Source organism: Dermacentor albipictus, chromosome 4 (assembly GCF_038994185.2).
Source record: "Dermacentor albipictus isolate Rhodes 1998 colony chromosome 4, USDA_Dalb.pri_finalv2, whole genome shotgun sequence".
Lineage (NCBI taxonomy): Eukaryota > Metazoa > Arthropoda > Arachnida > Ixodida > Ixodidae > Dermacentor > Dermacentor albipictus.
In genome coordinates this window covers 47,411,309-47,427,208 of record NC_091824.1, presented here as the reverse complement: position 1 = coordinate 47,427,208, position 15,900 = coordinate 47,411,309, and the positions used below count along the sequence as shown (strand labels likewise).

The following is a 15,900-nucleotide window of genomic DNA, read 5'->3' as shown; positions in this document are numbered from 1 at the left end:
GCGTCACCCATCTAGGTCCACGGAAAATGCCTGTTTGTGAAAATTTATTCGCAAATAAACTGTCATAAACGTCAATTTCAGTATTCATTTATTATTATTTGCAATCATATATGACTTCTGCTTCTTGACATCTTTTTGTCGAGCTTTCCTAGCTACTATTGAGGAAGACGGTAAGGGCACAATTGCTACGAAAAATGCCGCTAGCAAAATGTTTGCGGTAAGAATATGTGCGTGCTCTAAAGCCAGCATATCTAGAATATTCGTCATGCAAAGGGCATTGGCTCAAAGCTGGCAATAATAATGGCAACAATATGGCTCAACACTGGTCCTACGCTGGCAGCACGATGGCTGCTGCATTGGCATAACATTGGCCCAATCTTGGCTTTAACGCTGGTCCTACGATGGCTGCTGCATTGGCATAACATTGGTCCAATCTTGGCTTTAACGCTGGTCCTACGCTGGCAGCACGATGGCTGCTGCATTGGCATAACATTGGCCCAATCTTGGCTTTAACGCTGGTCCTACGATGGCTGCTGCATTGGCATAACATTGGTCCAATCTTGGCTTTAACGCTGGGCCAGCATTGGATTGGGTTGCACTTTGCCAATATGCCAACATTGGTCCAACATTGGTACCAATTTTTGCCAGCATTGGGCCATGGTTGGACCAATGCTGGTGTGCTGCCTGGGTAGTAACATCCTATTGACTTTTACTTTTTAGTAACGTTTGTCAAAAGAAAGTTGGTTACTTCTTTTCTAACTTCAGTATGTAAAAAGAAAGTTACTAGAAAGTTAAGACACACTATTTTAACTTTTTAAAAACACGATTCAATAGGAAGGTAATAAAAATAATTATGTTCTTAAAGTACATAACCCAAGTTACAAAACATGCATGAATATTATTCAATAAGGTTATAATTATTCAGTGAACATAGCTGGTGCAAGACAGTGTTGTTTCATGGACAGGTGTAACTTTCCACAATTTGCAATCAACTTTCTAGTAACACTGGTTACTACAAAGTTGTTAAAAATGATTTAGTGAAAAATGAACATATAACAGCATCTGAACTATAAATGAATATGCAAAGACTGGCTGCATTAAAAAAAATGTTTTTTTTTTTTGCACAGTAACTGTTTTCCTAATTTTTAATCAACTTCCTAGTAACAGATGATAGTAGAATGTTCATAGAAAAAAAATGCTTCTAATACCGGACGCTAAGAGAAAATATGGTCTCACCAATTCAAGATGTGGGCACGTATTCTCGAAAACACGACAGCTAGTGCCATGGGAAGCGTGTATATGAGCGGTGATCATGAATTTGTGCTCAGTAGGTGTCAAAGAAGCCCGTAGGCCATGCACCATCGCACTAGACGGCGCGCTGATCGGCTCGTGTTCGCCAACTAAAGCGGGAGACACACGGTCCGATTTGGTGTCCGATCCGGCGTCTGACGCGCCGAAACTGCAGCCCGAATCGAGGTGTTTTGCCGTGCCGAAGCGCCGGATCGGACGTCCGGCGTGCGACAAACCGGGCAGATTTTCATCGTTCGACGTGTCCGACAACTGCACCGTCGTCTGGCCGCAGCCATTGGCAGCGCGGCTGGCATGTGACGTTCTCTGACGTTCCCTCCACGGAGACGGTGCTGGCTTTCCGGTTTCTCGCAGTTATTCATTTTCCTTGCCTGCTGCAGTTTGTTTCTGACATGAAATAGTTACCAGTTCAGTAAAATTATCTCGAACGTGTGCCTGTTACGCAAACCAGCGCCTTGTACACTAGCGCTAAGCTACTGGTGAGATCGGGAGCCGCGACGCGAGGGCATTTCGCGAGCAGACATCACACACCGACCGTCTGAGCGAGGCCCCTCGCTTCGCTTGCACGTTTGCCCTTCGCAACGACTGCGTCGAGTAAACCAATTGTATTTAATTACGGCCGACCTAAGTGTACAGTGTTCATTGTTTTGGCAAAAATAAGCACTCTTCGACGAGCTCGTACTGGATCGCAAGCGCCGTCGGCTGCAGCGTCCGCCTAGCTATGCCTACCGGCCCTATCGCTGGCTTTAGCGGAGCCGTCAGTGGACAACGCGCCGTCGTGAAGTGTTCTGTCACTCACAGGGGCATAATTTTATCGACAGCCTTCGCGTAAAGCGAAGCAGTGTGGTGCAGAGTTGTTTATATTGCGTTTCTCGACGTGGACATAGAATAAAGAACAACTTTAGAGAAGGGAAACTGTACCTTCCACAGTGGTTCGAAAATAAGAAGCGGCAGCGCATGGAACTTAGTGGGGAACCCGACAGATGGCGCTACTTAAACAGGAAGCGGAAATGCTTTTTTTTAGTACACTATTCAATATGGCCGCTTTACAGCGGTGGCGTACGCTGGGTACGCGCCGTGTTCGCCTCGCTGGCTTTGCGGCATGCCTCAGCTGCCGCGTTTTAATGGCCAGGAGACTAAAGAGCCTCTACTGACGCCCATACAAACAAGCCACAAGTGAGTGAACAGGACGTGCGACTTTATTGGCAGAATAAAACCAGTGCACCTTCTCATACAAGATCAGAAATAAAATTTGCATGTCGAGATGACCATTAACGCGAGCTCGTAAACTGCTCACTTTCGTCGCCGCACATGGCGATCTGGTAACGAGCGACAATCAGTAGCGCAAGTAAATTGGGCAGTGCACCACCTGTTTGCATTGACAGTCGCCGTAACTTGCATTGCGAAGCAATCGGGTGACGCAAGGCATCTGCTGCCGCAACCAACACAGCGACATGAACTAAACGGCATTTTAGCGTTCCCGCTTTTCCAACCTGCACGTTTCTTTTTGTTCTTTCGGGGGCCGCTAATGTGCAACTCGTAGTTGGTGCCCCACATTCTCCATGTGGGCATCACCATTTTGCAGCCACTTTTGCAGGCCTTTCCACCCATGTGGCTATCAACTTCGGACCATGTAATAACGTGTGCTGTCTCCGCTCACGCCACATCACGGCCGATGAAGGCCCACAAGCATAATCGGCTGGCGGCTGCAGCAAGAAATGTCGAATGGGGAGAGCACCAATTACGGTGCATGTAAATTGGGAGTCTTTGTCGCTGTGTGGACTGCAGGAGCAGATGGTTACCTCGGGAGACTGTTGCACATGCAGCTAACCAGGTCGCCACATCGAAGAAACATAACACGGCGACCATTATCAAATTAGACCCTGTATTCAATCACCGCATAAGGTTCAGACAATACACTGTACATTGGCTAAGAGCCACATAACAACAGTGGGCATTGACGCACTACAAGTTGCATACAGCACATTCAGCTATCCGACTTCAGGCACAGTGCTTGCCTACGTCGCACATGGTGGTCTAGTAACGAGTGACAACCAGTAGCACAAGCAGATTGGACAGTGCCCCACCTGTTTGCAATGACAGTCACCGTAACTTGCACTGCAAATCAATCGGGTGACGCAGGCACCTGCTGCCATAGCCAACACAGCGACGTGAACTACCTGGCATCCTAGTGTTACCTCCTTTCCTACATGCACGTTTCTTTTTGTTCTTTCAGTGGCCACTAATGTGTCGCTCACACTTGGTGCCCCACCTGCTCTCAATATGGATGTGGTCTGTTTTGTGGCAATCGCCAATTCGCAGCCACTTTTACAGGCCTTTCCACCCATGTGGATATCAACTTCATACACTTCAAACCATGTAATCATGTATGATAGTCTCTGTTCACGCCAAATCATGTACAAAGAAGGCCACAAGCACACTTTACCCATGGCTGCAGCAGGAAAGGACAAACAGGGAGCACCAATCACAGTACATGTAAACAAGGAGTTCGTGTCACTGTGTGGACTGCAGGAGCAGGTGCTTACCTCGAGAGGCTGTTGGCCAATACAACTAAACAGGCTGCCACATCCCAGAAATGTAACATGGCAACCATGACCAAGTGGGACAACATTGAAACAAGATTATGTAATCAAATCACTTCAGCATACTCTAACATAACGCTCAATCTATACATTGGCACTATGCATTGGCTGCGATCTACATGACAACAGTGAGCATACACGCACATGGGCTGCTTGCGGCACATTCAACCGTCCGACTGTAGGCATAGCGCTTGCCTTCGTCGCACACTGCAGTCTGGTAACAAGCAACAACCAGCAGCACAAGCAGATTGGACAGTGTGTCCCACGTGTTAGTATCGACAGTCGGCGTTGAATATGAGCAACTTGCATTGCGAAACAATCGGGTGACGCAAGCATCTGCTGCCACAGCCAACAGCGACATGGAGTGCCCGGCATATTAGCGTTACCGCCTTTCCAACCTGCATGTTTCTTTTTGTTCTATTGCATGCCACTAATGTGTAACTCACACTTGGTCCGCCACATTCTCCATATATGGACATGGTCGGTTTTGTGGACATAACTATTTTGCAGGCCTTTCCACAAATGTGGATATCAACTTCATACACTTAGAACCATGTAATTATGTATGAGAGTCTCCGTTGACGCCAAATCATGGCTGAGGAAGGCCACAAGCAAAATTTGCACACGGCAGCAGCAGGAAAGGACGGAACGGGGAGCACCAACCACGGTGTGTGTAAATTCGCAGTCTATGTCACTGTGCAGACTGTAGGAGCAGGTGCTTGCCTCGAGAGACTGTTTCCCAATGCAACTGACCAGGCTCCCACATATGAGAAACGTAACACGGTGACAAGTACCAAGTCGCACAGCGCCGAAACCATATTCTGCAATCAATCTCTTCAATGTAGCTTGCACAAAAACACAGGCTGTCGAGCAAGAATAGCAATCCTGAATGAGACTAGGAATTCAATATGGGAATGAGAAAGCTTGCATTCAAGAAAGAAGCCACTCTACCTTGCAAGCATTGAAAGCCAAAAACATTAACAAAAGTTAAATGCTACATAGCACACAGTGTAAAGGTTAATGCAAGACACACGCCAATGCCGCATCAGCTATTTCAGGAGAGGAATTGCACATGGCAACATACACTAGAAAGAACTGCTACACATATGTTATGCTACTAGACAGTGACTGGCATTAAGTATGAGCAAAGAATCGGTTGACCTTTAATGTTTGTATGAGGAATAGGAATGATCTCTAACAAAAGTGTGGAATGAAGAAGTGTGCATTCATTGAAACAAAATTATACTTGGCAAGAATTGGCAAGGCCAGGGAGCTCCCTAAGGAAGGGCAAGCTGACAGAACACGCTTAGCCAGCGTCGTCTGTGCTTGTTCAGAGGTTGCAGATACATCTGAAGACAAATAATTTTTGTTGTTGAGGTACCTGGATGACTCGGCCAATATCTGTGCTGGTGGAATGATGGCGTAGGCTCTTTTCACTCTTGAAACAGTCGTCCGTAGACTTGATATCTCATCCAAATAATTCTGGAATGGCTTCTTTGTTCGTGGTCTTGTGAATTCAGCTCCAGCCCCTTCCTGTTGGTGTAGATGGGGGCTCCCGTGATGACCAAGATGTACTTGGCACAGACTCTGTTGGGGCAAAACAATGGCACATGAGATACAGCAAAGATTATCCAAACTCATGTAGTGTTTTCTTTTATGTTCGAACTAATTATGCTGAACTGTAAACATGAACAAATGTTCATATCGTTTGCTACAAACAAATGACATGTATCTCAAGACTAGCAAGCCAATACAGCATATATCAGGCATATTTATTTCTGAACCAGGTGTTGTTTACCTTGTAGTAGCAGCCAAAGTCCACACAATGACCTTGTTGTAGCAGGCAGCAGCTTCTGTTTAGTGCATGGAGTGTGTTGCTTTATACTGGTGCCATCCTCATTACTGCATGTCTGGAACAGAAATTTTGACTGCATCAGAAATTGAATAAGCACAATTTTGCAATATAAAATGCGAAACGGTGCGCCATATACATTGCAACGGTTTGTGAATACAGAACACATGCAAATGTACACTGTTTGTTCTAGGGCGCTTAAGCAGCATGGTAAATAAATATGGTTACTCTCCGTAAAATCGATGTCTGCGTAACTACAATGCATGTCAACAGCTTAAGTATTATTAAGATCACAAATAAGAAGATTTGTGCGCTCGTTTATACACTAGAAGAGATCACACTGCTGATTTCACAAGCAAATAGATGAAAGACGTGAAGCTATTAGAATTGATGCATTCTTTTTGTGCATGAACGTGATGCACCGCTTCACTACTGCAAAAATAGATGTCCTGAGGTAAGCCAAACTGAACAGCAAGAACATTTGGAACCAACAGGTACGAAATATGGGTGAATTATCATGTGTGCAACTGTTTAATACATTAAATTCAAGCTTCAGTTTATCAAAAGGTTATTCGGTTCTGTGAACGAAAGAAGTTGCCGGCGGACTCGAAAAAAAAAATATATTGATAAGGCAACTCAGTCACTTATGGCTACGGCTAAAACGAGATGAGAAATGTGACGCGCGTTCCGATATCTTTTCTCTTTCGTGAATGTGTGCATAATGATGGTCTCGCAACTGAAAGTTTATTTCGGAAACAGCAACGGAGGGTCCTGACTGCCCTTATGTAATGCAGCATCTAGTTCGTTAACTTACCTCCGCCTGTAAGTTAACGAGACGAATAAATTACATAGCGATTGAAGCAGTGATGTTAAACGACTCACCGGTATTGCTGTCCCCAGTCGCAGCAGGACCCGGCTCCCATTTCGATGCAGACGTGTTCCACATGGCTCACGACTGAAACCTAGCTTTCAGGCTTACACCCCAAGTTAAATAACGCGAGATATCGAAGCGCAATAAACTGGTGTTAGCACAAATTAACCAACCAATGTACGAACCAAGGAATCCGTACCTGCCGTGCACGCGAACATACCGGCAAAAATTTTAAATCCAGGCCAGAGGTCACGTGGGAGGTCGATGATGCTGAACGCTATTTTGCGTTTAAAATGACAAAAAACAACAAAGTTGGTAATGAAAAGTACAATGTAAAATTAGGAATTATACTTTTGTAGTCTTTATCATGCGATAAAAACGCTTCGTTTACTGTTGAAGAAAGTTTGAAGGTTAAAATTGCGCTTACTACGGCGCCTCTAGCGGGAGATAATGCGCTCAACGGGGAACCTTTTTAATTGGCGTACTATGCCTGTTTCTTTAGCAGCGCCGCGCGGTCGATTTTTTCGCCCTCTGTGGCCATTTGTTGAACTTGAGAGTGTGCCACCCCTGACGTGGATATCAACTCAAGCTGGGGAGTTGGATGTGGGCGGAGCTTACGCGCCGCTCATGCCGTAGCATGCAGCGCCGCACGTCGGAACGGACACCGAATCGTACCGCGTGCGTCTGTATAGCTCGCTCATGGTTCGGCTGAAGTCCCCGTATACACTTTATAAATAAGGAAGCCTACCTAGGCACTGTAAACCCAATTATTGGGGCCTAAATGCCTCTCCGCCTCCTACTACGGCTTCCTTTGAGTGACAATCTGATCATCTATGGTCTGATCTCGAAGGCCATGCTTTTGCAACCTGCATGCACCTGAAGCAATTGCGAATCTTGAAGGCAACATCCGCTTCGTTTTTATTATATATACATTTCCTTAAACTTCGTATCACAAAGTAAAAAGTACACACTTCTGGACCAAATAAATTTATTAAAAGACTCTATCAAATGTTATTAGAAAAAAACACGCAATTTTTTCATTTAAGATACATTTTTCTAAAAAACCGCAGAGTGGAGCTACTGTAGTATTTGTTTGGTCGACACACCACGTTGGTTGGCGTGAGTGCTCCCTGCAGTAAGGTGGTATTTGAGGTAAATTTTAGAAGTGCCTAGACAAAACGTGCTGCTTGTTGTGTGCAGTGACCATCCCAAACCCTCCGGACTCGTGTAACGCCATTAGTTCGCCGTGTGTTTCGAGCGATCCACCAGTGTCGTCAGTGAGTGCCCTAGTACAGCTCCCGTCCGAACTGCCTTTGTTCTGCCGAGCTACCTGCCGGCGCTCTCGTCAAAAGTCTGGTACTGGGGCTTCGAATTGTAGTGTTTGGAAGACTGTTGAAGGTTGTGCTTTTGTGGAGCTGGAGTTCATCGGCAGTTCTACAGTGCTTGCGCCAGAGAAACGTCGGTGCTTCTGTGCCTGTTAGACGAAGGAGCGTTTGCCAAGTCTTGAAAGGTAAGCAAGTTTGGCGCTTGCGCGCATTCTTGAAGCTTATGATTTGCGTAATGAGCGTTGTGTAACTAGCTAGAGCAAAGCGCTTTCCTATCGTATGTTAGCCATGTTGCTGTGCACATTTAGCCAGCAATTTTGCGAAAGCTTCCTCTGATGTTACAGCGTACTTGCATTCTGCTACCCGCCTTGATTGCTATGCCTGAATGGGCACACAATTATGAAAACACATTGAAAGTTTGTGTTCGTTCGGCAGTGCGTAATAATTTGAAGACTGCGATTTTGTAGCAATACTTACCCCTCGATTCTATATCACTCTTCTCGCCCACCGCTAACGGCCGGCAGCTGCAGTACGTAGCACGGGCCGGGGCGTCGGTCAGCCTACTAACGAATAGCGCAAAGGAATACCATCGCTACAAAATCGCGGTCTTTAAATTGTTACGCAAATTTTGTGCACAATGAGATGTTATAAACACACCTTGCATGTACATGAAAAAAAGGTTTACAACAGAGATGACATATATGCATGGGCACATACATGTGTCAATAAAATACTCGAGCCTCTTTCTGCCTGCAGAAAAAGAAGTTATGTCTTCTCGAGGGCATGGCTGCTTGTAATAATGAACCTCTAAGGGAAGGTTTTCTCTAATCCCTATTTTTGATATCTAAATGCTTATGTGGCATGTACAAACTGCTTGCATCCATTTCTCATTGGGATGAGCTGTCTGAAATTTATTTTCAGTAATAATTGCAATAATTAACTACTTTCACCTGTCTTCTAATGACTAAAGATCTATGCTTCTACCTTGACAAACCTTTTGTGAAATTAGTTTGATGAGGCCCAATATACAGCGCTTTCTAAATTGAAGGTATCAGTACCTATTAAAGACTACGCTAACTATGAAAATGCTGCTTGCGTATATTGTTTATTCACTCTGTCAGACAAAATCTTTACACCCAAGTGCAGTCAGTAAATTTAAAAGTGCATGCCTGCAAGGGGAAGTCAGAACTGTATTTGAAGACAATTGCATCTTGTTTGATAGTTCTCGAGCACTTGTGCGCCACTAATCGAGCACAGCTTGGCCCTATACTCGATAAGGCTTGAAGCTTTCAATGTCTGCTAATCACTAAAACAGCACCAGATCTCACTCTGTGTCAAGGGGTGGCACACATTTGCTTAGTTCTAGGCAGATGCATGTCTTTCTTTCGCATTGAAGTTCCCAATCTTTCTAGTCTTACGTAAAAGTACACAGCTCAGTACAATGCATGTATGGTATACGTAAGGCTGCTTTGTTCTTTAAACCGAATCAACAAGAAGCAGCGACTTCCGTTTTTGCAAACCTTACCCTACTTCCTAACCATTCCTTGATCAAATGCGTATAAAATGAATCTTTGGTTGTTGTATTCTTTCACAGGTAGACATCGGTGACGGTGTATACGTTGAAAAGGGCCTGCTGAAGAGGCTGTGCCTGGATGCTAACAACTCAGGCTTTCACTTCGCGGAGGGCCTCCTTAAAGCTCCTTTTTCAATAGAAGACGTTGAAGGGAGGTCCTTCTTTGGGCGGCTGTCAAATGCCTTCCACAGAAGGATCCGTTGGATTCCAAGAAGGTCAACACCATAGTAGGTATGTATGTCACAAAGAAGCATCTTAATATTCTTTGTGCAGTTTTCAACAAAACTCCTTTCATGGCAATTTCAATGCTATCTTAGGGTATACTCCTTTCTTTCCTGCTAAAATAGCTATTAACCTGATTATAATAGCATATTATAATGCAAGCTTTGCCACCATAACTAGAAAATTGTCATTACTGTTGGCATGTGTATTTTTGTGATAGAGGCCCTGGTCATGTGAATGCACTGATAATATCCTGTCTTGTGGAAAGCTAACATGTTTAGTAACAAGCTCACTTTGACAATGTCTGCCTGCACAACAAAGGCATTTTGTAATCTTGCTGTAGAACGTCCGTAATGCCTGTTCAACTGCTTACATGTTGCTTGTATCATTTCGTGTTTCTTAAGTGCAACATAAAAATCAACTCTTCTATGTACCTGTGCCCAAGCAAAGCTGCAGCATAGTTATGTCTGACACCTTGCCTTTCCTGAGATAATTCACACATGAAACTTCCATGTACTAGTCACAATACGAATATCGAAGTTCATTAAACTGAAGTTGATTTACAGCTTTTGTTTGTAGATGACAATTGGTACGATAGAGTTTATGTGTCGTGCATCTGTTGGTGTTATGCACATCCATCACGCTCCCAGCTTTAATGCACGAATTCAGTCATTTCCTGCATTTTTAGGACTTTGCACAAAACAGGTGGAGATGTTTATAGCTCACAGGATTGAAAGCTTGTCTCTTGTGCACTTCTCATGGCACTTCTTGTCTCATGTCACTGTAGCAAAACTAATATATTGCCTTTTTTCTTCTCGTTTCTAGACTACACAACGCAACATTTCAGCCTACTTCCAGGGCAGCTGGAGAAATCGTCCTCCTTACTAGCCCGGGGATATTAAATGGATGTGTTCAAGCACAAATGGAAACCCGTCTTCTTCTGTTGCATGCCACACCTAGCCACTTGGCAATCACTATTCGCCAAAGACAGATAGTTGACAGGATGTTACTAGCAAGTCGTTAGGATATATAAAGGTGGTTAATAAATAGTCATTGCACAGTTTTTAGGAAGCAAATAAAAATTTTATTCAGAGTTAATCAAAGCTTACTTTTGCAATATATAATTGCAAAAGTAATTACCTCTGGATAAAATTTTTATGTACTTTCTAAAAACTGTGAAGCGACTATTTATTAACCACCTTTATACATCCTAACGACTATCTAGTAATATCCTGTCAACTATCTGTGGCGAATAGTCGACAGGATGTTACTAGCAAGTAGTTAGGATGTATAAAGGTGGTCAATAAATAGTCGCTTCACAGTTGACACTTTCTAACGACATAAGATAATAAGCAGTCGGTAAGAATTCTATCGACATTTTATATCTATACTTTCAATTCAATATCGGTGGCCAATAGTCGGCAGGAGGTTACTAGGAAGTTGTTACGGTGTCTAAAGACGTTTTATAGAATGTCGATAGGTTCTAGTAACATTTGTCTAAAGACGGTTTATAAAATGTTACTAAAATTTTTTGTAAGGGATAGGCGGCGCCACTGCGGTCCCAATATGGCGGCGCCTACGAAAAAACGGTCTATTGTGTTTGGCACACGAAAAAGAAATTAAGCTTGTTGTTTCAGCGGTTTCAGCTTCTCTATTAAGCTCCTCGAGGGATCTCTGCGCATAATAGACATATATTTATTGTTTTCGTTTATTAAGTGACGCCAGCCCGAGAATACAGGCCACACAGAGGCCGACTGACTATCCGAGAAGCCCCATCGTTCTGTCAAGCAGAGCAGCGATCCTATCTGTACCGGCCACACGATTTCCTACTAGCAATATCTCTCTTCTCTCTCTTTCCTTCTTCACGACGCGAGTCTTAACCATCTCAATTCATGCCTTTTGCCAGCGGCCGCGGTATACACACGCCTGCGAGAGGCCACGCTAGCTGCTTAGTACTTCATCATACTTTTCTTCGGAAATGCGCAGCCGAAGCGGCGCCTCGATTACATTTCCTGCTCGCCAGCAGCCATCGGCTAACTCCCGCGGTGGGTAAGAGTCGAGCACGCAACGCGCGCGGCAACCAACAGGCGCACATCATAAATTGCCTTCGGCGCTCAAAGAACTCCATACGGAGCCGTCTTCCCTGTAGCTATGCCACCACTGAACTTCTCCCGCAAGAGCAAGAAATTAGCGGCTGCACGCTTGGAAAAGGAAGTCACGTATTCGGCCTTCCTCTGCTTTCTTTCTTTCTTTCTTTCTTTCTTTCTTTCTTGTTCTCTCTCTCCCCTCGCTTCCGAGCGGCGGCAAGCGCACTCCGAAAGGCCGGCCGCGTACGGCGAGCGGAGTTCGGCTGCCAACGTGGATCAATTGAAGGAGGACGTAGACGTCGGGCTGCCAGCCTCGCGGAGGGCCTCACACGGCGCAGTTCCACACACGGCACCGTATAGCGTGCGGATAAAATAGAATCCTCTCCTGCGTCAGTAGCAATTGGGGTTGGAGGGGGTCACCGTCATTCCTGACAGAATGTCAATTTCTTTGTGTCCAATCGGAGGTAGCGGGCATCTGGAGCAAAATACCGGGTTGCGCGTTGGTGGTCAACGGACACCTGGGCTACACGTCGGCAATTTCATGGCCGCCTCGGCTCCGCCGAGCTCATCTCCCGCCAGGCAGTTAAGTGTGGTTGTCAGTCGAGGTGTCGGGACAGGTGTCTTCCTTTCTCGCTAGCATGTTTCACTATTGTAGGATTGGTTTCCCTCTTCTTATTTCTCCCATGACGTGTAGCTCCTTCATTTGTGTGGTGCCACAAGTCGTGTCAGGATTGTTTTTCGCGTCTTGACACCAAGGCCAACGTGGCGTACCAGTGCAGGCTGGTAAGGAATGCGTCTCGTAATTGTGCGCAGAAATATGTCGACGTCTCTGAACCACATCAAACGTGTGTCATCCGCGGCTTACTCCTGTGCCCAAGACGACGAGGACAGTTGTCATTGCGCCTTGGGTGCCTTGAAGATGCTACGTATAGACTGTACCTAGAGCAAGAGCTTCGCAGGGTTGATCCGCGCCGACATTTGTCACTTGGCAGTCTGCTGCGCCCATTGTCATAGAAATCAATACAATGAAAACACTGAATGTGAATGTACATTGGTTTAAGGATAGCGGCACGCTCAACTGGTGTGAGGTGCAGCATAAATGTGTTTTACACGTAGTACTAGGCGCTTAATGAAAGTGCTTCATTACACTGCGCCATATGCACGGGACATCATTGTGTATATCGCAGCCCACCATGATTTTTCGTAACCTGTACGCGAGTGTTATCTACATACGATTCCAATCTGTGTGGGTTGTAGCTGCTTTCACCTTTCTGTATATATATGAGAGTATTATGGCACATGTGTATCGTTCATCATGTGTGGGCTGGCACTTCCCGAATCAAATCAGTACCTTACAGGCCTCTACAGTTCTTTGCGAAGCGGCGCATAGTATGCCGCAGTGTATATTGTACACACCCAGCTTTCGCCTCCCGTGCCAAGCATATGCTCCAGTACGTACAGTTGGTCACAACATTTTACGAGACATAAAATTTGCGAGAAAGCTGGATTCTCGCGAAGCTTCGGCACATAACCTTGAATTCCAAGTTAGAGTGCGTAATAATCTTGCCGACTTACGCAGTGATTAATTATATTAGATGCGTGATATCCTTACAAAGCAGCAACTTGCATCTCTAATGGAAGCTGCGTCCTGAGGCCGACTGTGCAGACGTCTCCTTGAACTTGAGTTTCTGAGGATGTGATGTCTTTTTTTTACATTTAATAGTGTCACCACGACAGTAATAGGCATTTAACGTCTGGGTTCACTGCATCCGTCCATCCTATCCGTTATGCTGTAATGTCGCTGTAGTTGTAGTCACTGAGCTGCCTTGGCGACAATTTGCTTCGCACTAACAGGAGTGACTGACAGTGCTGCATGTGATGTCGGTGGAGAGGACATCAACCGCATATTGTGCCACTGTCCTTGATTTTATTTGCAGAGACAATCAGAGGTAGTGGTCATCTGGAGCAAAATACAATCAATGTCCCATGCGTTGCGGCGACGAGATGGTCATCTACTGCCCGTGTAGGAATACCATCCCCACCGATCATCGGCCCAGAAGGCAGCTCGAGCGCGTGCACGTTTTCAAAACGTTTCCCGCTTTCTCTCCCTCCCATCTTTCTATTCCCCCGTTTCCCTCCCCCAGTATAGGGTAGCTTGCCGGACGATCGACTGGTTACCATCCCTGACGTCTCTCTTTCTTTCCTTTTTCTCATTGTCTATCCGAGGCCTTTCAGTTTGAGTTTGATCCTGATCAGGACAGATCAGATGCGAGAAAAAGTTAGCGCTGTCACTCTGTAGCTGAGGCAAGTGGGGTGATTAGCGGCTGCTGACATACATCGAGTTCAAGTGCACCCGCTCAACAAACAGCCTTCGTTTGCAAAACGCGGGTGTCCGGTGGATTGGGGGAACGTTAAAGATCCTCTCCCCTGGTGGTCGAAGTTAATCCGAATTCGCCCCTGCGACGTGCCTCATAATCAAATCGCGCTTTTGGCAAGGAAAATCCCAGAAATCGATTCAACGTCAGCAATGCACGGGGTATAAAAGATGCCCGTTGTGGAAGGCTCCGGATTAATTTCGACCACCTGGGGTTCTTTACCGCACGCTGAAAGCAAGGTATACGACTGTTTCTTTTTCATTCCGCTCTCCATCGCACTGCGGCTAGCCGGGCCGGGAACCGAACCCGGTACCATCATGAATGAAGCGGGGATACGACTCGACATGCAGTAGTTATTGAGACAATCACGCCATCATCGCAGCTAAAGAAAAGAAAAGGGAAATCTAGCAATAAGGTCACGAGGAATTCCGCGCGAAGCCTGAAAAAGAGTCAACAATAGGCCCGCATTGTAAGAAAGAATTTCCGCAGGTTTAACCACAATCAGGGGCTTTCTGCGGAGTACATAGGGCGCCTGTTATTTTTTTTCTTGTTTCTTCCAAAAAAACTTCCAGTCCCCTTCACGCACCTGCTAATCTCGAAGCTCTGCCAACTACACAGTCTGAGGAATCTAATTAACTGAGCGCCAGAGCCAGACAAAGGACCGTAGCGGCGCGCGCGCGCGTGTGTTCGTGTGCCTGGTGCAAAGCGGAGAACAAAAGACCCCTGCGGCCGGGGCAACAAAAGTGGACGGGAGGCGCATGGACCCACCCCCTAACGCAAACTGTCGAAGTTTCCTAGTGAGGCCCTGGGGTAACGCGGGAGCAACACAAAATAAAAAAAAAGCGACAAAGAAGGCAGGAATATCTCCGAGAGCAACGGACAAGGTAACTGAAAGGAGCCGGAAACACGGTGATTTCTTTATTTTCCCTCGTTCCTTTTTCTCGGACTTTTTTTTGGGGGGAGGGGGGGGGTGCTTCCAGTTACGTCCGCTTCACTAACACGCACTGGGGATATACTTAGCCACAAGCAGATCTTACGGTATCCACGCACAGGCGCACAGACCGAACTCTCCCGCAATCGTTCCTGCGCGAAAATGGGCAAGGAAGGCACCCGGCAAAAAAACAAATGAGAAACTCCCGAAAAAAAAGGAAACGAAAGAGAAAAAAAAGAAAAAGAATAAAAAGAGATGGACACAATAAAAGGCCGGAGTTGAAGAGAGCCGTGTGGGGAAGAAGCAACGCGATTTGTATCCGGCCAGGCGGGGCCCCGCCATGTAGAAGTTTATCTGGAGCAAGGCACCAGAGAGCCCGGCAGCAGACAGCAGCAGCCAAGCCAGGAGAGGGTACCGCCGCTCCTTTTGTTTGTCCAGGCTTGGCACCGAGCGCGTCGGCGACCGACAGGCCGGTCGGCGGGCTCAGCGAGGGCCCCGTCGCACTGACAGTTACGAATGCGCGAACACGCGTGTCCGAGTACAACGCCGTCGACGGCCAGCCTGCTACCCCGCCGCCGGGGCTCGGGCTGACCCCCCCTACTCGCGGCGGCGTTTCAACAGCAAGGGCTGTACATCTTGCCTCTGCTGTGTACACGTTTGTTTTGCCGCTAACGCCGTTTGATGTGGCAAGCGACACGCCATTGATCTGGCCGAGTCAAGGGACCGTCGCCGATAAGATAGCGTGCGACGGTG

General features: G+C 46.2%; 2 long non-coding RNA genes across 2 annotated transcripts; one reads left to right on the top strand and one right to left on the bottom strand.

The window, feature by feature from the left end:
- Positions 1 to 5,204: 5,204 nt before the first annotated feature.
- LOC139059637 (uncharacterized) lies at positions 5,205 to 6,859 on the bottom strand. Its single transcript, XR_011514258.1, has 3 exons — positions 6,646 to 6,859; positions 5,710 to 5,821; positions 5,205 to 5,498 (listed from the first exon to the last, which is right to left on the bottom strand). It is a non-coding gene; the product is annotated as an uncharacterized lncRNA (long non-coding RNA).
- Positions 6,860 to 7,749: 890 nt separating this feature from the next.
- Positions 7,750 to 10,623, top strand: LOC139059636 (uncharacterized). Its single transcript, XR_011514257.1, has 3 exons — positions 7,750 to 8,144; positions 9,554 to 9,763; positions 10,580 to 10,623. It is a non-coding gene; the product is annotated as an uncharacterized lncRNA (long non-coding RNA).
- Positions 10,624 to 15,900: the final 5,277 nt, after the last annotated feature.